Source organism: Zingiber officinale, chromosome 4A, assembly GCF_018446385.1.
Source record: "Zingiber officinale cultivar Zhangliang chromosome 4A, Zo_v1.1, whole genome shotgun sequence".
Taxonomy (NCBI): domain Eukaryota; kingdom Viridiplantae; phylum Streptophyta; class Magnoliopsida; order Zingiberales; family Zingiberaceae; genus Zingiber; species Zingiber officinale.
In genome coordinates, this window is record NC_055992.1 from 89137211 (window position 1) to 89162651 (window position 25441).

Below are 25441 nucleotides of genomic sequence, written 5' to 3' on the forward strand. Positions count from 1 at the left end.
GCCTTCCATCTACATGCATGGGATGGTCAGCGGACCATTCAGACTTTAGAGGATCATTTGAGGTCATGTGTTATGTCGAGGCTGGGAGGACCATCTTGGTAGAGTTGCTTACAACAACAGACTTTCATTCCGCTATCAGATGGCACCGCTTGAGGTGTTGTATGGTAGACCTTGTCAAACACCGTCCCGGATGATGGAGAGCCGAGATATTGGGACCTCATAGAGTTCAGCAGGATCAAGAGTTGGTCCGTACTATTAGATGGAGGATGTCGAGGCGCAGACCGCTTTAAGAGCCGCCGCGGGACGGACGCACCACTAGAGTTCTCTGACCATGTATTTCCAGTTTCAGCCACGATAGTTTCACCCAGGAGCTGCCTCCAGAGACGGCCCTTCGAGCAGAGTTGGACCCACGTCTCGAGATGCACTACCACCACAGCCCACTGTAGTAGCCATCCACGATGTGATCGGCTACCATACGTAGGCCCAGCACGGCGTATCTGCGGATCGCGTATGATCCAGGCCGAGAGATACAGCTCGTTCGTCGACTTCATTTACGTCACTTAGGAGATTCCCGACGGACCGGAAAGGTGAACAAGACTATCCGCTTAAAGTCGGATGACAACATCATTCGGGTGAGGAGGCTACTTGGGAGCTCGAGGATACTATCCGAGCTCGATACCCCATCTTTTTGAGGTATGTGATTTGTTTACCATTCAGGCATTTATACTCTATATCCGTTGTTAGTACTTGTCGATGGTAGATAACAAAATTTGGGGACCAAATTTTATTAGTGGGGAGAATGTAAATAAAATAGGCGAATATTAATAAGGAATTTTAATTTTGAAATTTTTTCGAGCTCGTTAGACAAGTTAACGGAGATAAAAATAGAGCCTTAAAAGCCCTGCTTAGGCTACCATATTTTAATGAGGAAAATTTTATTTCCTATTTCCTTTTCTTTTATTTTGTTTTTTTTTTTCCTTTCTCCCCTCCGTTCTTCCTCTCCTCTGTGCCCTAGCATCTCCGCAGACGCCACTGACTCCTCTCGGCCGCTTCTTTGTGTCGGCACCCGAACCCCAGCGCCGACCCCCTTTCTCTGTGCCCTAGCATTTCTGTCAACGCAGAGCAGCGCCGGTCTTCTTCTCCTCGTCGGCACTCAAGTCGCCGCTGTGCCCTAGATCTTTGCCGCCGGCCACCGCGAGCCCTAGCTGGCCATCAGCGCCTGTTGTCCCTTTGCTGTGGAGATCCCCACACCGCCGTCGCTTGACCTAGCCGACCATCAAGAAGCCTGCTGCCATCGTCGATGAAGCTTCATCCACCTACTCGAGGTGCTGTTCCACCGCCGATATTTTTGGTCTTTCTGATCAGTTGAGGATCAACAGAAGGTTTTGGGTATAAGATGTAAGGCTTCAATTTGATTCATCTTGCAATCTTGAGATATTGAGCTAGTGTGTGAGCCTAACATGTGTTTGTTTGGGCAGCAACCCTTTGATTTATAGCAGCGACCATCCTATGTTGTGAGCCAACAGAGAAGTCTTCGAATTAGTAAGTTTTGTGTTAAGTTATGTTAGCAAGCAATGTTCATGTAGGTATATATATTGAATTATGTTTTAATTGAATTATATGGTTAGGTGATAGAGTTATATTAGGTGAGATTTGGTCGATTTAAAATCAAATGATGTAATTAGGGTTAATGAAGCTAACCCTAGTTGGTCGAGGTTTATGGATTAGGGTTTTGCCCTAATTTAGAGTTAAAGAATTTATTTAGCTATTTATAGGAATTTAGCTAAAATATCGTATATCTAGTGGATACAGGACTTTGACGCAAGGCGAGTATCTCGACATTCCTATTGGAGGCGGTACTTTTGACTTATTGTCTTTGATATGCATAGTAATGAAATTAACAAGTTGCATTAATTATGTTCCTCATTTGTTTCGGTTAATCATTTAGTTACCATCTGATTGATTGTTTGTTTGCATTTCGTGTGGTTATGTACCATTACAACATGCGCATGGGGTAGTGATATAACCATGTTCGTGACCTAGGTTGACCTTATTTGATCAGATGTACTTTGATATGATTTGTTCACTATGGTGCACATCATTATATGTCCATAGATTTGGTTCGATATTACGCTTAGTGTCGCACCATTCGCATGATTGCATCGTGGTGATAGAGATTACTCCATTATTGTCGCACGCCCATTCATCGCTGCGTTTATCCTTGTTCTGCTCCGTCGACGCCATGGGTAGCGTGACGCAGGTGTTGGGTTTGGCTCCGTTGGTCCGCCATGGGTAGTGTGACGCAGCGTAGCACGTAGGGATCCCTCCCGTCATCGTGTACCGAGCATTGCGCTCCCCCATTTATGATTTGGGGTAGGAGTATGTGTGTACTCCGACAGCATCCCGTCCACTCGGTCACTCATCAGGAGTAGTGATGCAGAGTGCACGGTCGTCACAGCCCTACCCACTCTGTCCCACTTTTGTTGTGAGTTGGCTGACTAGCGTCAGGGGTGACCATGACATTGGCATCATATGCATGATGCATTTATTGCTTGTGTTTGTGTTTGCTGCATTTATATGCTGCATATTGTTTGGATACCTATGTTTGACATGCATACAGGATTTCCATATCACTCGGACGGTTTGTCCTTATACCTAGGTCCTGGTTAGTACAGTATTCTCCTGTTTACTTCAGTTTGTATTCACCTTTATTACATCAAGAGACTGTACGCATGATTAGTGCTAGGTGTTATTTCCTTACTTTGCATATCAGTTGTACCTTCTGAGTGTTGGACTCACCCCGCCTCCATTGTTATATTTTCAGGTTGAGGCTGTCCAAAGCAGTTCCAGTCGCTAGTCCCCATCTGCACGTAGTGCTAGTCCTCTGCTGGTCTTGAGTTGTTATTTTGTCTTAGTTTCCCTATCAGTCTTTGTTTTTAGTCTTGTATTGTTTTACTTATGGATATTGTATGGATTCTTATCGTTTGATGGATTTTTGGTATGATTTGGATTTATTCTACTACATGCCTGCCTGGACGGTAGAAGAGGTGAGTTCATCGGATTTGAGCTTTACGAGAATAGTTGAGTAGGGTTGATTTTGAGTCATGGTATTACTGCTTTGGTTTGCTTATATTTATATAAACTGCGTGGTGATGGTTTATTTACATGTTATTATTCCAGCCGCATGTGGCTGAGGTATATGAGGATGTAGAAAAGTTTCAGATTGTCCGTCATACAGGGGAGATGCTGCCGAAATTTTCTCGGACAGGGACTCCTCCGGGGCGTGACAGTATATTACTGGCTGAGCGAAGGCCAAGTGAGCACCAATGTGCCTACATGCGCTCAGTCAGGCAAAGCCCGATCGAACATAAGGGCATTCATCCTTATAAATCTCATAAACATTCTCGGTCGGAACGTGCTTAACAAAAGGTATTCTTAATGTATATACGACCGGCTTAAATGATCGTCGAGAAATGCTTAACAGAAGTATATAAGTGTGACAACCTGGTAAATTCGACGGGAAATATCTTCTAGAAGCTTCTTCAGTTATAATGACGTGTTCATATGCATATCTCATCATAAATATGAGTCACAAACGACAAAAGAGGTATATCTGGGGTACAAAAAAGATTCTTTAAAAATATTATTGCACGAAGCTTAGGAGATGACTTCATCTCCTAACAAACTCTAACAAACCGGGGACCATTTCATGACTATGGAAGTTACATGAGATAGTATAAAAAGGGGGATCCTCTCCGTTGGCAAGGTAAGCAAGTTCTAGCATCTAAACTCTATTTCAAAGTACTTCAGTTATTGTTCTTCTTCTTCCACCTTTGAGAGAGAAACTGACTTGAGCATCGGAGGGTCTAGCCAAGGATCCCCACCCCGATCTTAGGTCACTAATGCTTTGTTGGTTTGTCTCACTGTGCGCAAGATCATGAAGGGATTCTTCCAGATCTTCAGAAGGTCATTTTCATCAGGAATCATCATTCGGCGGAGCCAATGCACCATCTCATAGATTTCAGACAGGATCGAATTTGGCACCATTTGTGATAACTATTCACCTGAATCTGAAGCTATGAAGATGATGGAAGCTGGGTAGATGAATTACCCAGTGCATTATGGGCATATTGTACCACTCCTAGAGAAGCCATAGGACTTACTCTTTTTCACTTGGTATATGGGGGTGAAGCAGTGATTCCGATTGAAGTTGGAGTGGAATCTGACCGAAGGAGGCTTTATGATGGCAGCAATGTAGATCGACGCCTCATGGAACTTGACTTAATAGAGGAAGCACGGGACAAAGAAACAACCCGGCTTATTTCATATTGTCAAAGAATGAGACGAAATTACAACAAAAAAGTTATTCCAAGGTTTTTTCAGGTAAGTGTGTTGGACCCCGTGATTATTTGATGTGATCAACCAAGCTAGGTTAGGTCCTGTTTGTTATTTGATCCCTGTGTCTAAGTGTGCAGGAGCTTAGAAGCGCAGGAAGTCGAGCGGAAGATGCAGCTAGCAAGAAGGACGGAACGGGAAGGGAGCCGACAGGCTCGATGCGTCCGAAGGATGAGAGAGCTGCGGAAGAGTACACCGGTGGGCGAGAAGAACATGCACAATGTTCGAGGGACGTAAATCCGGGACGGAAGACTGCTCGAGGAGAAGGTCAAAAATTGGGTTCGGGTGAGCCCTATTTCGGTTGGCCGGAATCACCCAAATACGTGAAGCTTCGAAAGTTAAAACAAAGGAGAAAACAAGATGGAAATGAAGCTCAAGGCGCCTTCATCGAGTATTGGAGGCACCTCCACATTGGAGGCACCTCCATCAAGTATTGGAGGCGCCTTCATGCTTGTTTGAGGCGCCTCAGCCCTGGTCAAAACGACCGTTGTCGACCGGATAGAGTTCTATCCATTCACCCGAGCTGAGGCACCTTGGACCTCAGTTGGAGGTGCCTTCGAACTATGGGATAAACTTTCCAGGGGCTTTAAAAGGACCCCTAGATCTAGGAATGAAATATCAATCAAGTATTCAACTCTGTATTCATTTCTAACAATAGTTCTGAGCTTCTAGTGTGTAAAAGGCTACTCCGCCTTCAGAGAAGGAGATCTTTCAGAACTTTTTCTACTACCTTGGATTAACAACCTTCTTGGTTGTAACCAAGTAAATTGCTGAGTCTTTTTCTTTTAGTTTACTTTATTACTGTTGTATTTTTTGAGTTGAAAGTCTTGAGGAGGGTATACTCTTTTATTGTGCAGGCAATTCACCCCCCTCTTGCCGGCCCCGCTGCTCCAACAAAGTGATCTCGTATGGAAGCACATCAAGTCTGTTGGAGATATTAACAAGCTAGAACCACAATGGGGAAGACCTTATAAAATAATACAAAAACTTGTATCAGACTCCTATTACCTCCAAGATGCAGAAGGAAGAAAACTCGGACGGCCTTGGAGTGCTAATCATTTGCAACCATATAGAACTTAACAAATATGATTGTAAGTCATTTATGTATCTTGTTCAAACATTGTTAATATTGTAAGTCATTTATGTATCTTGTTCAAACATTGTTAATATGAATAACAGAAAAAGTGCAGGAAATATTATTTGGAGAGGTCATATACCTTTCTTTAAACCTCCATCTAGTCGATCGGGGACCTTAAGGAGTGACTGGACATGCTTCCTTAAGGAGAACTGGAAACTTTAAACCATCATCTAGTCGATCAGGGACCTTAAGGAGTGACCAGACAAGCTTCCTTAAAGGGAACCGGAGATTTTAAACCTTCATCAAGTCGATCGGGGACCTTAAGGAGTGACCAAACAGGCTTCCTTAAGGGGAATCGAAGACTTTAAACCTCCATCTAGTCGATCAGGGACCTTAAGGAGTGGCCAGACATGCTTCTTTAATGGGAACCGAAGACTTAAAACCATCATCTAGTCAATTGAAGACCTTAAGGAGTGACCGGACAGGCTTCCTTAAGGGGAACTGGAGACTTTAAATCATCATCTAGTCGATCGAGGACCTTAAGGAGTGATTAGACAGGCTTCCTTAAGGGGAATCGAAGACTTTAAACTATCATCTAGTCGGTTGGAGACCTTAAGGAGTGATCGGGCAGGCTTCCTTAAGGGGAACCAGAGACTTTAAACCATCATATAGTCAATCGAGAACCTTAAGGAGTGACCAGACATGCTTCCTTAAGGGGAACCGGAGACTTTAAACTATCATATAGTCGATCAGGGACCTTAAAGAGTGATCGGTTAGGCTTCCTTAAGGGAAACTGGAGACTTTAAACTCTCAGCAAGTTAATCAAAGTATATGGATTATGAATATTATCTTTATCTCACTTTGTTTAGTGATATAAAGTCGATCAGTCTATCACTTATAAGTTATCTTGTTTGGGAACCATCATACAGTCAATCGGAGACCTTAAGGAGAGACCGGACAGGCTTCCTTAAGGGGAACTAGAGACTTTAAACTATCATATAGTTGATCAGAGACCTTAAGGAGTGACCGGACAAACTTCCTTAAGGGGACCGGAGACTTTAAACTCTCAGCAAGTTAATCAAAGTATATGGATTATGAATATTATCTTTATCTCATTTTGTTCAGTGATATAAGTGTTGGTTGCTACTCGGAAAACCTATAGGTTCCACTGTACAAAAATTTTGTACAAAGGTCTGAACCTTTTCCTAGCTACCATATGTTCTTTTAAATTAAATTTTGGATCGCCTGCGGAACTTAACACGTTTGATCCAAAACTTAATCTATTTGTTCTTTTAGGTTTTGACTTGGATCTCCTGCGGAACTTAACACGTTCAACCCAAGTCTCCTTAAGTTATTAATTTCATTAAATATTAATTTCCATAAAAGGTTCCCAGTACTGACGTGGCGAGGCACATGGCCTTCTTGGATATGGGAGCAACCACCACCGACTAGACAAAACCTTTAATAGAAAGCTAATATTTAATTTCCTAAAATAACTTTAGGTTAACCAAAGAGAACAATCAAATCACAAGGAAAAGAAAAAACAAAAGAACACAACTTCGAAAAAACATATTCGAAATTCTAGAACGTAAGCCTCTTGTATTTGGTATTATTTCCATAAATAACTAGCATGATGCGGAAATAGAAATTACTAGTTATACCTTGTAGAAAAACCTCTTGATCTTCTACCGTATTCCTCTTCTAACCTCGGACGTTGTGTGGGCAACGATCTACCGAGATGAGAAACCACCAACCACCTTCTTCTCCTCCAAGCAAGGTTCGGCCACAAAGGAAGAACTTCACCAAAGAAGAAAATCAAAATACTAACCAAGCTCCAAGAGATGCTAGCTTTCTCCTTCTTCTTCTTCTTCAAGTAGTATCCGCCACCACAAGAACTCCAAGAGAGATGAAGTATTCGGCCACCACAAGAGGAAGAGAGGGAGAGGGTAATGGCCGGCCACAACACCAAGGAAAAAGGGAGAGAAAACAATAGAGGTTGTGTCTCATGAAGGCACCCTACCCCTTCTTTTATATTCCTTGGCCTAGGCAAATTAGGAAATTTAATTACAATAAAATTTCCTTAATTTTTCTTGACATGAATTAATTGAGAAAAATAAAACAAAATTTCCCAATTAACTTGAGATGGTCGGCCATCATTGAAACAAAGAGGACAAGTTTTAATCAACAATTAAAACTTCCTAATTTGTTTCCGGAAATTTTAAAAATAAAATTTCTCTTTAAAATCTCTTCATGGTTGATAAAGGAAATTTCTATAATTTTAATTTTATCAACATGTGAATAATTTTAAAGAAAAATAAAACATCTCTCCAATCTACAAATAAGGAAAGAGATCTAATCTCTTTCTTTAATCTAGATCTTTTACAAGAGAGATATTTTAATTTAATTCTCTTTAAAATATATCTTCCATAATAATAAAAATTAAAATTAAATTTCTTTTTTATTTTATTTGGCCGGCCCTACTTGAAGCTAGGGCCGGCCACCCAATTTATACCTAGGCCGGCCCTAGCTTGGTTCCCAAGCTAGCTTGGCCGCCCCTATTGGGTGGGTAGAAGGTGGGTATAGGTGGGTATAGAACTCTATAAATAAGAGGCTTAGGGACCGAGAGGAGGAATTGGTTTTGGTCTCCGATAAAATTAAGCATCTGTTCGCGCCGAACACACAACTTAATTTTATCAATGATAATTCATTCCACTAGAGAACTATCATTGAACTACCGCACCAATCCCAAATTACATTTTTGGGCTCCTTCTTATTATGAGTGTGTTAGTCTCCCTGTGTTTAAGATATCGAATGTCCACTAATTAAGTGAGTTACTGACAACTCATTTAATTAATATCTAAGTCCAAGAGTAGTACCACTCAACCTTATTGTCATGTTGGACTAAGTCCACCTGCAGGGTTTAACATGACAATCTTTATGAGCTCCTCTTGAGGACATTATCAACCTAGTATCTCTAGGACACAGTTTCCTTCTATAATCAACAACACACACTATAAGTAATACCATTTCCCAACTTATCGTGTTTATTGATTCAACGAACTAAATCTCACCCATTGAGAAATTAAAGAAATAAATATCAAATATATGGGCTTGTTATTATATTAGGATTAAGAGCACACTTCCATAATAACCGAGGTCTTTGTTCCTTTATAAAGTCAGTATAAAAGAAACGACCTCAAATGGTCCTACTCAATACACTCTGAGTGTACTAGTGTAATTATATAGTCAAGATAAACTAATATCTAATTACACTACGACCTTCTAATGGTTTGTTCCTTTTCCATTTTGGTCGTGAGCTACTGTTTATAATTTATAAGGTACTGATAACATCATCTTCTGTATGTGACACCACATACTATGTTATCTACAATATAAATTAAATGAACAACTACAAACAAATGTAGACAATTAGACCAAATGTGATTCTTTATTCATAATAAATGTTTACAAAGCTTAGGCTTTCAGTATACACTCCAACAATCTCCCACTTATACTAATGACTAAGCTGCCATATCTTCTACCATACATCTGATTCCCATTCCCTCCACATGCCGATCGAAAGCTTTCGCCGGAAGGGCCTTAGTGAAAGGATCGCCAGGTTATCCGATGCAATCTTGGCGATGACAACTTCTCCTCGCTCCACAATATCTCGTATCAGTGGTACTTGCGCCCTATATGTTTACTTGCCTTATGAGCTCGTGGTTCCTTCAAGTTTGCAATTACCACTATTATCACAATAAATTGTGATGATTTTGGGAAACCAGAATCACATCTAAGTCCATTAGAAAGTTCTTGAGCCATATCGCTTCTTTAGCTGCCTCGCTACATATTCAGCTTCCATGGTTGAGTCCAAACGCATTGCTTAACACACCTCCATGAAATGGCTCCACCTCCTAAAGTAAACACATAGCCCGATGTAGATTTATCGTTATCCCTATCTCGATTGGAAATCAATCCATGTAACCCTGTGGAGCGATCGTCTTGGTAAACTAGCATATAATCTCTAGTCCTTCTCGTGTACTTCAATATATGCTTTATCGCATCCAATGTCCTTGTCCAGGTTACTCGATATCTGCTGACCAAACAGATATCGTGTCTCGTATATAGCATTGCATACATTAGGCTTCCCACCGCATAAGGAATTGCTTTCATGTCCTCTATCTCTTTGATGTCTTTGGAGACATCTCTTTAGATAGAGCTACTCCATGTCTAAAAGGTAAGAAACCTTTCTTGACCTGCATGCTAAAACGAGCAAGGATTGTATCTATATATGAAGCTTGGGATAGACACAACATTCTTTTCACGATCCCTTATAACTTTGATCCCAAGAATGTGTGCACATTCTCCTAAGTCCTTCATATCAAATTGTTTGGACAACCATACCTTACGTCCTGATAATACCTGACATTGTTGCCAATTAACAAAATATCATCTACGATAGTACAAGAAATACCACCACGCTTACATTTTTATATACACAAGACTCATCCGACTTTGAATAAATCCATATGACGATTACTTCATTAAACCGGATGTTCCAAGACCTGAAGCTTTGCTGTCCATAAATGGACCGATTGAGCTTGCACACTAGATGCTCTTTGCCTTTTCAATAAATCCTTCTGGTTCATATGAATGTTCTCTCAAGACTTCCATTAAGGAATGCCGTCTTGACATCCATTTGCCAAATCTCATAATCCATATGAGCAACAATGGATAAGAGTATCCGGATAGACTTAAGCATGGCTACCGTGAAAAGGTCTCCTCATAATCGATTCTCTTTTCGAGTGTACCTTTCGCAACAAGCCTAGCTTTGAAGGTCTCTACCTTCCCGTCTGTCCTCTTTTCCTTTGTAGATCCACTTGCATCCAACAGCTTTTACACCATCGGTGGTTCTACAAGCTCCCAGACTTTATTAGAGTACATAGACTCTATTTTAATTCATTGCCTTTTGCCAAGATGTCGATCTATATCTTGGAGTGCTTCTTCATATGTTCAGGATCAGTTCATGTTTACCGGACCAAGTCCAAGACTCTCCCAAAACATGAATCTTTCAGTCGCCTTACAACCTCCCACTACGACGAGGCATGTCTGTGGTTGTGTATCACGTGTTGCAGTCTCTTGTACTTCATCTTGTACTCTTGGTACTGAAGTAGACATGTCCTCTAAGTTCTTCTAAAACAACTTTGCTATTGGGCTTGTGATCCATTATATAGTCTTCTTCAAAACCGGGCATTGGTGCTAACAATGACCTTCCGGTCTTTAGGACTATAAAATAAACCACCTTTCGTCTTTGGGATATCCTACAAACACGCCAACTTCTGACGGATTCTAACTTATCAAGATCTCGTTTCAAGACATGTGCCGGACTACCCCAAATCCAAATATGTCTTAGACTGGCTTTCGCCCATTCCACAATTCTATGGGAGTAGAAGAAACTGATTTAGAAGGTACTAAGTTCGTAACATATTTCCAGAGCATATCCCCAAAACGAATTTGGAATTCTCAATAACTCATCATTGATCTAACCATCTCCATAAGAGTCCTATTCCTTCGCTCGCCACACCATTCTGCTGGGGTGTTCCAGTGCATAATTGGGATTGAATCCCCTCGATAAGTAATTCCTAAACTCTCCTAAGAGGTATTCGCCACCACGATCCGATCAGTAGTGTCTTGATACTTTTACCTAGTCGCTTTTCCACATCAACCTTGTATTCTTTGAACTTATCAAAGCACCCTTGCATTAGGTAAATGTATCCATATCTTGAATAATCGCCTATGAAAGAGACAAAATATTCAAAACCTCCTCTTGCCGGACATACATAGGACCACACAAATCAGAGTGAACCAATTCTAACACTTCTTTGGCTCTATACCCTTGGCCTTGAACGGCCTCTTGGTCATTTTACCTTCCAAGCAGGATTCACAAGTTGGAAAATTTTCCAACTCTAATGAACCCAAAAGTCCATCGGCTATAAGCCTACTTAAGTTAATATGACCAAGCCTTAGATGCCAAAGATATGCTTGGTTCATTTCGAAGGTTCTTTTCTCTTATTAGAATTAGAAGATGAGTTATAAATTTCCATGTTTGCTTTGTGGAAGAAATTGATTTAAAGTATACAAATTGCCAACTAATGCACCGTAACAAATAATCACTTTATTTCTTTTAATAACTACATCGTTATTAAAGGAAACCGAATATCCATCTAAAAACAGTTTAGAACCTGAAATTAAATTCTTTCTAAAAGGTACATAAAGACAATTTCTTAAAACCAAATTCTATTTCTACTAAAAGATAAGTAGACGCCTCCCACCGCAATATTGCCACCTTAGTAGCATTGCCCATGTAGACGGTAATTTCTCCTTCAAGGTTTCCTGGAACCCCCGCAAGGAATTGCAGACATGATCATGGCTCCTGTATCTACAGGTGCTGGTAGATAACACCGCTAAACATGTTTCAACAACTAGAGTATGAGATATACCTTTGTTTTGGTTCCTACGAGGACAGTCGGCCCACATGAAGCACTTGCCCTTCGGCTTCTTCATTCCAACTTTTACACTGAGATTTATTCACTTTCTTTGAACCATTTTGTTTCTTCTTCTTCTTTCCTTCTTTAGAAGTAGAACCATTTCAGATAGTGAATTTGAGCATTGTGACGAAATAATCCTTCAGCTGCTTGAAGTCAAGAGTTCCGCTAATGAATAAACCTCTTATTCATATTATAGTTCAAAGTAACCGCTCAAAACTTCTAGGTAGCGCTTGGAGGATCATATCGATCCGGGTTTCCATCAATTTCTCCTCCAAGGATCTCTATCTCGTTCGGATAAGCCATCATCTTTAGGATATGATCCTCACGGGTGTCCCTCATGGTGGCTGCCATTATCTTTCTCATGGCTTCTTGCCTAGAAGCCCTATCCCGATGACCAAAGAGTTCCTTGAGATTGTTCATAATATCATAGTCGTTGGTAAATCTTGATGTCGATGTTACAATACATTTGACATTGAAGCCAAAATGTAACACCGCGCCATCTCATCTCGCTTTACCCATTTCCTATGATATTCAATCTCCTCTGGGTAGATTCACCAAGAGGAGCATCAGTGGCATCGCTTAGTCAAGACATATTTATAGCTTTCAAAGAAGAACAATGTCCGTGTTTCTTTTCCAATCTATGTAGTTTGGTCCAATAAGTCTATTCTGAAGTATGATGGACATAGGTTGAAAGACATCCTAAGAATCACAAATAACTTTGGTCGAACTCTAAATTTAGAATAATATTGATTCCTCAAACAATACTATTTTAAATTAACCAACACCTCATAACACCGTGAATTTTGTATGCCACGTTAGTGTGGACGTATACAAATTTAACATTTGTAAAGGAGGGTTTTAACCCATTAATTTTATTATCTTGTCAACCTAACTTTTGACAAATAAAAATAATAGTTGGTATCATTTGGTCACACAAATAATAGCAGTGACCCCGTTAGGGAGGATACTATTAGATGTGTCTAAGTGTATACCATTACTTGACACTAAGTCCATTAATAAGATTATGCCCTTCCGCTGGGGAAGATCACACGCCTTAATTAACTTCCTATAGTCATCCAAAATAGAAGTCTGTTTAGTGATCCGCAAACAAGCTCATCCGTTATGGAGGAAGGCACTCAGAGCCAACGCAAGCTTGTTTGCATCACTTACAAACCAAGAATGGAGACCATGGGATTTATTTAAAATCCTCTCCCACTTAGTTATTTATAAATGAGGAATTTTAACTATGCTAGCCTACTAAACTTGTAAACTAACATGCACACACAGCACAATATAAAAGCAATAAATAGAAAATCTAATTTTCAACTATTATGACTTTTATCTCTAGTTGTCCTCCGTGTGTTGTCATCCCAAGCTGCTGCCATATTTGGCCATCGCTACCGGGTCTAGCTGTCGCATCCATCTTGCTCCTTGTTCCGCTGCGCCTCTGGTCCTTAGAAGGTTCCACGCTTTGCAAGATTCGATCCGCGACATAAATAGAATTTTACATTTTGATCCTATATTCCATAAAAGGAATGTACATGTATCTAGATCAAAAATAAAATCCTAATAAAACTAAATACAGCTCCTGCTGTATTTTAATACAATCATGCACACACATATAAATGCCCTTGACATGTCCAAGGGTCCAATCACACACATAATAACTAAAAGCCATAATAGTTGGATCCTGCATCCACAAAGTTAGCACATCCTACTATTAACCTGCCTAAATTATGTATGACATGTGCATAATTAAACTAAATACCAAATATACAGAGGCAAAACCCTAGCTCGATACCAATTGTTGGTTGCTACTCTGAAACCTATAGGTTCCACTGCATAAAAATTTTGTACAAAGGTCCGAACCTTTTCCTAGCTACCATGTGTTCTTTAAATTAAATTTTGGATCGTGCATGAACTTAACACGCTTGATCCAAAACTTAATCTATTTGTTCTTTTAGGTTTTGACTTGGATCTCCTGCGGAACTTAACACGTTCGACCCAAGTCTCCTTAAGTTATTAATTTCATTAAATATTAATTTCCATAAAAGGTTCCCAGTACTGACGTGGCGAGGCACATGGCCTTCTTGGATATGGGAGCAACCACCACCGACTAGACAAAACCTTTAATAGAAAGCTAATATTTAATTTCCTAAAATAACTTTAGGTTAACCAAAGAGAACAATCAAATCACAAGGAAAAGAAAAAACAAAGAACACAACATATTCGAAATTCTAGAACGTAAGCCTCTTGTATTTGGTATTATTTCCATAAATAACTAGCATGATGCGGAAATAGAAATTACTAGTTATACCTTGTAGAAAAACCTCTTGATCTTCTACCGTATTCCTCTTCTAACCTCGGACGTTGTGTGGGCAACGATCTACCGAGATGAGAAACCACCAACCACCTTCTTCTCCTCCAAGCAAGGTTCGGCCACAAAGGAAGAACTTCACCAAAGAAGAAAATCAAAATACTAACCAAGCTCCAAGAGATGCTAGCTTTCTCTCCTTCTTCTTCTTCTTCAAGTAGTATCCGGCCACCACAAGAACTCCAAGAGAGATGAAGTATTCGGCCACCATAAGAGGAAGAGAGGGAGAGGGTAATGGCCGGCCACAACACCAAGGAAAAAGGGAGAGAAAACAATAGAGGTTGTGTCTCATGAAGGCACCCCTACCCCTTCTTTTATATTCCTTGGCCTAGGCAAATTAGGAAATTTAATTACAATAAATTTCCTTAATTTTTCTTGACATGAATTAATTGAGAAAAATAAAACAAAATTTCCCAATTAACTTGAGATGGCCGGCCACATCATTGGAAACAAAAGAGGACAAGTTTTAATCAACAATTAAAACTTCCTAATTTGTTTCCGGAAATTTTAAAAATAAAATTTCTCTTTAAAATCTCTTCATGGTTGATAAAAGGAAATTTCTATAATTTTAATTTTATCAACATGTGAATAATTTTTAAAGAAAAATAAAACATCTCTCCAATCTACAAATAAGGAAAGAGATCTAATCTCTTTCTTTAATCTTTGTAGATCTTTTACAAGAGAGATATTTTAATTTTAATTCTCTTTAAAATATATCTTCCACATAATAATAAAATTAAAATTAAATTTCTTTTTAATTTTATTTGGCCGGCCCTACTAGCTTGGGTTTATACCTAGGCCGGCCCTAGCTTGGTTCCCAAGCTAGCTTGGCTGGCCCCTATTGGGTGGGTATAGAAGGTGGGTATAGGTGGGTATAGAACTCTATAAATAAGAGGCTACGATAGGGACCGAGAGGAGGAATTGGTTTTGGTCTCCCGATAAAATTAAACATCCCGTGTTCGCCAACACACAACTTAATTTTATCAATGATAATTCATTCCACTAGAGAACTATCATTGAACTACCGCACCAATCCCAAATTACATTTTGGGCTCCTTCTTATTATGAGTGTGTTAGTCTCCTGTTTAAGATATCGAATGTCCACTAATTAAGTGAGTTACCGACAACTCATTTAATTAATATCTAAGTCCAAGAGTAGTACCACTCAACCTTATTGTCATGTCGGACTAAGTCCACCCCAGGGTTTAACATGACAATCTTTATGAGCTCCTCTTGAGGACATTATCAACCTAGTATCTCTAGGACACAGTTTCCTTCTATAATCAACAACACACACTATAAGTAATATCATTTCCCAACTTATCGGGTTTATTGATTCAACGAACTAAATCTCACCCATTGATAAATTAAAGAAATAAATATCAAATATATGTGCTTGTTATTATATTAGGATTAAGAGCACACACTTCCATAATAACTGAGGTATTTGTTCCTTTATAAAGTCAGTATAAAAGAAACGACCTCAAATGGTCCTACTCAATACACTCTGAGTGTACTAGTGTAATTATATAGTCAAGATAAACTAATATCTAATTACACTACGACCTTTTAATGGTTTGTTCCTTTTCCATTTTGGTCGTGAGCTACTGTTTATAATTTATAAGGTACTGATAACATCATCTTCTGTATGTGACACCACATACTATGTTATCTACAATATAAATTAAATGAACAACTACAAACAAATGTAGACAATTAGACCAAATGTGATTCTTTATTCATAATAAATGTTTACAAAGCTTAGGCTTTCAGTATACATTCCAACAATAAGGTCAATCGATCTATCACTTATAAGTTATCTTGTTCAGGAATATATACCCGACCGACCTATCACTTATAAGTTATCTTGTTCGGGAACCATCATACAATCAATCGGGGACTTTAAGGAGTGACTGAACAGGCTTCCTTAAGGGGAACTGGAGACTTTAAACCATCATATAGTCGATCGTGGACATTAACAAGTTATCGAACAAGCTTTCTTAAGGGGAACCGGAGACTTTAAACTCTCAACAAGTTAATCAAAGTATATGGATTATGAATATTATCTTTATCTCACTTCGTTTAGTGATATAAGACCGATCGATCTACCACTTATAAGTTATCTTATTCGGGAATATATGCCCGACCAGCCTACTAGACGGGTCAAGGATTCTTTATAAGCAAGGCATTCAGCCCATCATAAAAATCCGGAGATCATCAGAAAAAATTCATTCAGCATTATCTATCACTTAGGAGATGATTATGAGGTATACTTCTTTTGATTATTATTTCTCTATGGGATTTTTCTATAAGATATATGTGGCGGATATATTGTAGGAGTTAATATATATAAATACTTGGGTGGTTCTGAAGACAAAAGAAGCTACACAAAGAAAGATAGGTAATTGTAAATTTTCATTAACATTTGATAAACAACAAGTAGTATACAATAGTGATGAAATGATAAGAAAGTATAGATACAAGACCCCAAGTTCACCCAAATTTACTTAGAAAGTCTTTTGGAAGCTCTTGGTTAAGTCATCGGTAATCTATGAACAAGGGAGGAGGTTCTCTTGATAGGTAACCCCCTTCTCTTAATTGTTAAATTACCCCTTCAATAGAATGGATAAGGGTTCCTACGATGCGTCGAGTGTATTTTTCACCAAACCCAGGAGAATCCAAATAGGATCTACGTTTGCTCTGCTAGCACTCTTCTTCACTTACCTTATATGTTTGAAATTCATATTGCAGGCTATCCTTCTCCCCCTGTAAGGTAGTTTTTTCTGTCTTAGCATCCTCTAGTTCTTTCAAAAGCGAGCTTATCTACAAATCTTAGGCTCGTAATCTTTCTTGTTGCTGAAATAAGGTAAAATCTTTAGAAGCTAATTTTGGGACTAACTTAGGAGACCTCGAGTTATATGATGATTGTAGCTGGTCTAAAAGAGTAGTTTTATGCGCAACATCTGAGAGAATTTTATCCTTTAAGGTCTTTTCAACATTAAGTTGAGAAGTAAGCCCTTGTAATTGTAGTTCCAAGTTTTTCTTTTCTTCTTCTCATGATTGTAGCAACTGACGATAATCTTGTAGGGCTTTTCCTAGGTTAGCATTGAGTTCAATCTGTGAATTCACTTTGTCCCATAATTGAATGAGTTCATTGTTAGGGAGGTTGGAAGTAGATTGTAATTCTTTCACTCTGTCTTTTAAAGTTTTATTAGTCCTTTCTAAATCTACAACTAGCTTACCCAAATATAGGCTTGCAGCATAAAGCTGAATAGAATAATAGCATGGTTACATTTTGTAGTTATAAACTAAGGAAGTTTGGTTAGAGACTTATCGCAGTAGCTTGCCGACTATGATCATCGGCACGTTTAGATATGATGCTTCTTTTCATATGTGCCTGTGACTATAATCAGGATTCACCTAGTGACCCCTTCAGCTGAAGTAGCCCATATGAGGCGAGGGTAGAAGTCCGACCAAGCTGGGAAGGTAGACCATGAGATTGTTTGAAGAGGACGGAGGAACTGGTGGAAGCTATAAATGGTGAAGAAGAAGGAGGAAGTTCAGTAGCCTGTGGAGATGGATCAAGAGATGAAAGACTAGCTAATGATGGATCTTGTTTAGTAGGTATTCTAATAGGCTCGGAGTTAATTAATCTCCTGCAAGGAATTCTTTTGGCACGGGTCTTGGTGGAAGAAGAAGGTAGAGCCTAAAGAAGGGGTAATGGAGCCACAAGAACAGATGGTGCTTCCTCAATTGAAGGAACAACTAGAGGAATAGCAAGAGATATAGGAATGAGAAGTCCTGTCTCATCATATTCAGAGCAGAATTAGAATGAGTATATGTAGGAGGAGCGGGTTCCTTACCTTTAGTGTAGGAGATTTCGGAAGAAGTAATAGGAATCTATTCGAAAGTAGCTATGGTGGAAGCAAATGGACATGGGGAGGAAGCACGAGGCTTTTTACGCTTCACAATGAAGGGATCTTCCTGATCTGATGAGCTTGATGATTCTTGGGGTTGCTCAAATGGGGGTAACAAACCAAGAGAAGAAGAAGGGTGATTGAGACGATGATCCTTTAATAAGTCTTCCCCCATTTTAGTCAATACTACTCTTGTTAGGTGAGTATTCTTATACATGAAAGTAGGAAAGATAACATCAGCTAGAAAAAGAGAGAAATTTATGTTAAAAACAGTATGAAAATGATTAAAAAGATACATAAGGAGAATAATCTTATCAAAGGGAACATCCAAGGCTGTATCGGCTGGACTAAGACCAAAGACAAACAATAAGCCTTCCGCAATTAAGGCAGGTAGGTTGAACTTTGCTCTTTTTAATTTTCCCATAGAAGAGCGAAGAGTGGGATCTTCAGAAATATCGCCTAATTAGGGAATGGGAGAAAGGTTTCGATGCCAGGTTATCAGATATGGCGGGGAAGAAGGAAGATGCATAAAAAAGAAGTTGTCCCGTCATTCTCCTTGAGGGGGAATTCTATGAAATAGAGTGATTTTAGGGCATGATTGAAATTTAAAAACACTATCTTCCACATGACGAGGAATGAAAAAATGGTGGAATAGTCAGGGAGATAAAGGAAAGTCAAGTAAACAAGAAACAACAACAAAATCAACCATAATAGAGAATGATTGGGGGATGAGTTGATTCAGGAGAAGGTCAAAATACCTACTAATATCAACAAAAAAGGATAAATAGGAAACTTGAAATTGTTGGATTTTTCGGGCCGCAAAAACTGCTTTTTGCGTTGTGGAAACCCCAAAACCCCCGCCACCGTATCCATGCAAAGAATAAAAGTAGTAAAACTTCGAGTATGAGTTTTCTAACCTAGATCTACACTAGATCTACAAAGGAGAAGAGTTTACCCTTGATGCGAAGCCCTTCGCGTAATCCCGCTCGTCCAAGGTTCGCCGGATCTCGAAAGTATCAAAGTAGATACTTCTCTATGTGTATCCACACGAACGGAAGATGGAGAAAACAACTAAAAGGTGTGCTAGCACCCTTAGAAGTTTCGGCCAAGGAGGTGGAGGAGAGGGAGAAGAAGATGAGAGCTTGAGAGGAGGAAGAAGATGAAATCAATTAGCACACAAATGCACTCAATTTCATCTTTAAGTGGCCGACCACTTCAAGGCTTGTAACCCCCATGGAATATCAAGAGTCACAACTCTTGGTAACTCCCATGAGGTGGCATTTGGTCAAGTAAAACTTGACCAAATGAAGAAGCCTTGATGATGTGGCATTGGTCAAGTCAAAGTCAAGTCAAAACTTGACTCTTCATCTTCCTACTTAAGTCAAGTCAAACTTGACCACTTCTCTCCCTTGGTTGATCTAATCTAACCATTGGTTCAAGTCAATTTTAATTTAATGAATCTCTATTCATTGAATTAAATTAATTAAATGAGTCTAAGTCCAAATTAGACTCACTTAATACATGAACCAAATTGAGTCCAACTCAATTAGCACAATTTGGATTACTCTTAATCCAATTTGGTTCATCACATGAACCTAATCCTTTAGGTTTATCAAATGAACCTAATCTCCATCTAATTGTTCTTTGTGTGTGATCCTATAGGTTCTTGTAACATTGGCAATGCTCCTAAACTCATTTAGGAGCATAAGTAATGAGCGGTATCTAGCAATACATCATTACTACCCAAATTACAAGAATGTTGAGATCCAACATTACCTTGTGACTACTAATTGTGACTCTTCACAATATATGACATTGTCCTTCTATCCTAGACATCTAGATTGATCAATATGAGATATAGACTGTGTCATCCTCTAATCAATCTAAATCTTGAACTCCAAGTAGACTCACTCAATCAAATGAGCTCAATATCTCATATTGACTCATTTGGGCATGGTCATGCACATAGTGGTCTCACTCTATCAAGAATATCGATGTCACTCCTGTCATATAGGAGGGATAGATCCTATCTACATCACTCACATCCCTCTGCATAATTTGTTACATACCCAGTAATCGCCTTTATAGTCCACCCAGTTACGGGTGACGTTTGACAAAGCCAAAGTACGTAACTCCTTATGTAGGGAACCATGGTGACTTCAGGTCCAAGGACTAGTAGTCATACTAATAGCCACATGAGAAAGTATATGATACTCATATAACGATCCATGATACTTTCTCATGGCGGGTCATTTAGTATACATTCTCCAATGCATACCTATGTGTCATCGAGTTGACCTACATGCTAGTCTCGTCGCATTAACATTGTCCCTGAATGTTAATACTCGACTAGAAATGATTAAGAGTAGTGTTCCCTATATCATCTCACTATCGATTCAACCAATCGATTGATATAGGTAAGAACCTTCTACTCAAGGACGCTATTATACTTAGTTATTTGGCACGAATACAAGTAAGTATAATAATCAAAACAAATGTCTTTATTTATATATAGAAGAATATGATACAATGAGTCCATACAACAATCATCAAATGATTGGCTCTAGGGCTCTAACTAACAGAAACCACAAAGGACCTATTCCCAAAAGATGACCATATTATCTGGAGGAGAAAGATGGGGGCGATCCTTGGAAGTAGGGGTGGTAGATACGGAGGAAAGTCATAGTTCCATTGAAGCTCATAGGCCTCCTGTATCGTAAATATGGAAGAGCATTGAGTATACCACTCCTCGGTGGTCGACATTGAAGGATTAGTAGGAACGGGAGCAAGGAGAATAGCTAGTGGAAGGTGAAGAACAAGAAGTATGCACACTGAAGGAAGAAGATGAAGTGTTAGGGATTTTCCTTTTTTTTCTCTTTAAAAGCCTTAGCAAGGTGTCAAAAAAGGTGTTTTAAGGGGGAACGTTAGATTAAGGTAAGGAGAAAAGCGGGGTCAAAGAGGAACTGTTGGATGGATCAATAAGGCGGCCGACATAATGAAATAGGTACAGTCTAGCCGTCATGGGTACACGTGTCACCAATAGGAAAATGGTATTAATAACCGATATGAATGATTATGTTCCCAAGATTTTTAAGGCAATACCAAGATTAAACTTAAAAGTTTCAAGATCCCGAGAAAGACTAAATATTTACATAAAATAAAAATTATATGCTTCTTGTATTGTAAACTCGGTCAACCATTACTGACTGATCGAATCTTAAGGCTAGTTCAAAATATACATATGTGTGTATAAACTCGGTCGGACAGTATCAACTGATCGGGTCTTAAAATTACTGGCTGATCGAGTCCAAAGGTTAGTTAAGGATATATGTACATATATATCTAAACTTGACCGGTCATTAAAGGTCGATCGAGTATTAAATTTAATTGAAATTAAATACAGAAGTGAACTTGCCCGACCGGTAAAGGTCTAACAAAAAAATGTTATCAAGAAATAATGTATAGATTAAAATAAGGATAATATACTTATAGGAGATTAATAAATGATAACCCCAGATGCAATAAAATAAATCTGAGTGAATGTTAAAACATACCAATTTTTATTAAAAATAATAACTCAACCCTTCAGTAATGAAACCAGATCAACTATAATTAACATAACATCATGCAAATCTCTAAATACTCAGTAAATAAGGACAAAAACAAATTATGCGAATAGGTAAACACCATAAGAAAATGTTAATATTCAGAATTGTTCTACATTACAAAAGCATGTTGAAAACTAGAACAAAAGCTAGATCAACTTGGGAAACAAATCAAGGGGTATGGTATTAAGCAATTTTCGACGATTAAGGAAATTAGTTGGAGGATCATAAATTATATGTCCTCTTTCTTTTAGTTGCTTTATACCCCCTCAGCTCCATGAGTGAAAGCTCTGGCAATCGAAGCAGCAATAGGAGAATTGAATTCAAGAGATGCTAAAAGTATTCTTTTCTTCTTCTCAAATCGTTCATCTTCACCCGCCTGATAATCCGCCAGAGCATCCTGAGAGGCTTTTAATTCAGACTCTTTAGAAGAAATATTCGTTTGAGTTGTGGTTAAGGATAAATATAGAAGGTTTAGCTCATAGTCCTTAGATAGCAAATCAGAGTCTTTAGCAGCCAATTTTAAAGCATGAGCATCCTTTAGTGCCTGCAATTGAGAGGGTAATTGAGCATTCTCAGCGATATATTTATCTAGCTTGGATGACAATTCAGAGTGAAGGTTAGCCTCTAATTTAACTTGATACTCAAGGTTTTTTGCAGAGGCCTTCCATTGACTTAGATTCTTAGATTCTGCCTCAAGAAGTTTGCGGGTCTCTTGTAGCTGGCTGGATAACTTTGCTAATTCTCTAGAGGTGTGAGAAGAGGACACTCCAGGGGTTTGCTGCCTCAATGTATCATTTTCTTGAGACAAATCATATAATTGGTGGGCCACACTCATATTAATGAACCACCGCTGTAGAAAGAAAAGTTATTGTTAGAGTACATTAATGAAAAAACAAAGGGACGAAGGGCATGTTACCTTAGTTTCCTCGAAAGAAAACTTATCAGCCGACTCAGTAGAGGTGAGTTTTTAAAGTTGTTGGCAAGCCTCTGCCCAAACGGTGGTCAAAGAACCCCCAAATAATATTAGAAGGGTGGAAGAAGATGTGGAGGATGATAAAGAACTGTGAAGTGAAGGAGGAGAGAAGAGAAGAATAGGAGGACCCTGAATTCCTTGGTTAGGTAAAGGAATTGGTTCTGGGAATGTCATTATGAACTCAGGATCCAAACTGGCACTTTGAAGGGGAGGGTCTTCCGATGGTCGAATAGGTGAGGAAACAAGAATAGGGTATAAAGAAAATAGGGTAGGTTCAGGAGAAGGGGGTTGAATATCTCCTATAGTCATATCTTCATAAATAGAAATAACCCATTTTTTAGGGAGGGGTGCTAAGGTTAACCTTTGCCTAGGGCGTTTTCTTGTAGGGGTAGCTTCTGATGTTTGCTCTTGTAGCTCTAAAGGGGTATTTTCTGGAAAGGGGGTGTTGGTTGGTCCTAGGAAGATCGTACCGGCTCCACTGTACAAAAATTTTGTACAAGTGTCGAACCTTTCCTAAACAACCTATTGTGTTCTTTAGAAATTAAATTAGGAATCACAAATGGAACTTAACATTATTGATTCCAAAATTAACTTATCTATTCTTAATGGTTTAGATTTGGATCGCAAACGACACTTAACATTATTGATCTAAATCCACCTATGTTATAAATTTAGTTAAATATTAATTTCCAAAATTAGCTTCCAGGACTGCATAGCGAGGCACTAGTCCTTCTTCGGTATGGGATCATCCACCACCGTTTAGACAAAGTCTTTTAAGGAAAGCTAATATTGAATTTCCTTATATAACTCTAGGTTTAACCAAAAAGAACGATCAAATCACAAATTTGAAAAACAAAAAAAAAACTCGAATCACAAATTCAAAACTCTAGAATCATATGCCTCTTGTGTTTAGAATTCATACAAAGAAAAACTAGCATGATGCAGAAAATAATTACTAGTTATACATTTTCTTTATATGCTAATAACCTCGAGATCTTCTGTCGTATTCCTTGCCTCCTCTTGGACGTCAAGTGGGTGACGATCCTCCAAGATGAACATCACCCAAAAGCTCCTCCTTCTTCTCTAATATTCGGCCACCACCACCACCAAGGAAAAAGAGAGCAAGGGGAAAGGAAAAGAGAGAGGGTCGGCCACAAGAGAAAGCACAAGCAATAGAATAATAATTGATACCTCATGAGGTCTCTCCTCCCCTTCTTTTATAATACTTGCCCAAGGCAAATAAAGAAAGATTTTTTACAAAAATTAAAATCTTCCTCTTATTTTCCTTTTCTCCTTTTAATTTCCTTTTCTCCTTTTAATTGATTGAATGGTCGGCCCCTTTGCTTGGGCACCAAGCAAGGGTGGCCGACCCTTAAAAGAAGAAAGAAATATTTTGTAAAAATTTTATAAGCAAAGAAAGAAAGTTCTTATAAAATTTTACAAACTCTCTTCTAATTTCCTAACGTGGATGTTTAAAAAAGAAAAGTTCTAAATATTAAAACCAAGTTTTAAAATTTAAAACATCTCTTCTAAAATTTCCTTTTTTAACATGGTTACAAAAAAAGAAGTTTCAAAATTTAAAACTCTCTTTTAAAAACCATGAGGATGGTTAAAACAATGAAAGTTTTAAAATTTTTTAAATTTTCTTTTAAACCATGTGGCCTAATTCAAATAAGGAAAGTTTTATAATTTTAAAATCTCTCTTTTAAAAACTTGTAGATGTCTACAAAGAGGACATTTTAAAAATTTAAAACGCCCCTCTTAATTTGAATTATGTGGTCGGCCCCTTCATGAAGCATATGGTCGGCCACCTTAAGGAGAACATGGTCGGCCCCTTTGGCTTGGTCACCAAGCCATGGGACGACCCCTTCTTAGACACAAAGATGAGCTTTATATGGGTGGATATGAGGCATTAATGAGGCTACGACAGGGACCTACAGGAGAAATTGGTTTTGACCTTCCGATGAACTCGAGTATCCCGTGTTCGCCTCGAACACACAACTCAAGTTCATCAATAATAACTCATTCCACTAGAGAGTTATTGTTGCACTACCGCACCAATCCCAAATTACATTATGGGCTCCTTCTTATCATGAGTGTGTTATTCTCTCCGTGTTTAAGATGTCGAATGTTCACTAATTAAATGAGTTACTGACAACTCTCTTTAATTAATATCTTAGTCCAAGAGTAGTACCACTCAACCTTATCATCATGTCGGACTAACTCCACCTGCAGGGTTTAACATGACGATCCTTATGAGCTCCTCTTGGGGACATTATCAACCTAGATTACTAGGACACAGTTTCCTTATATAATTAACAACACACACTATAAGTAATATCATTTCCCAACTTATCTGGCCTTTTGATTTATCGAACTAAATCTCACCCTTTGATAAGTCAAAGAAATAAATACTAAATATATGTGCTTGTTATTATATTAGGATTAAGAGCACACACTTCCATAATAACTAAAGTCTTATTCTTTTATTAAGTCAGTACAAAAAGAACTTACCTTAAATGGTCCTGCTCAATACACTCAGAGTATA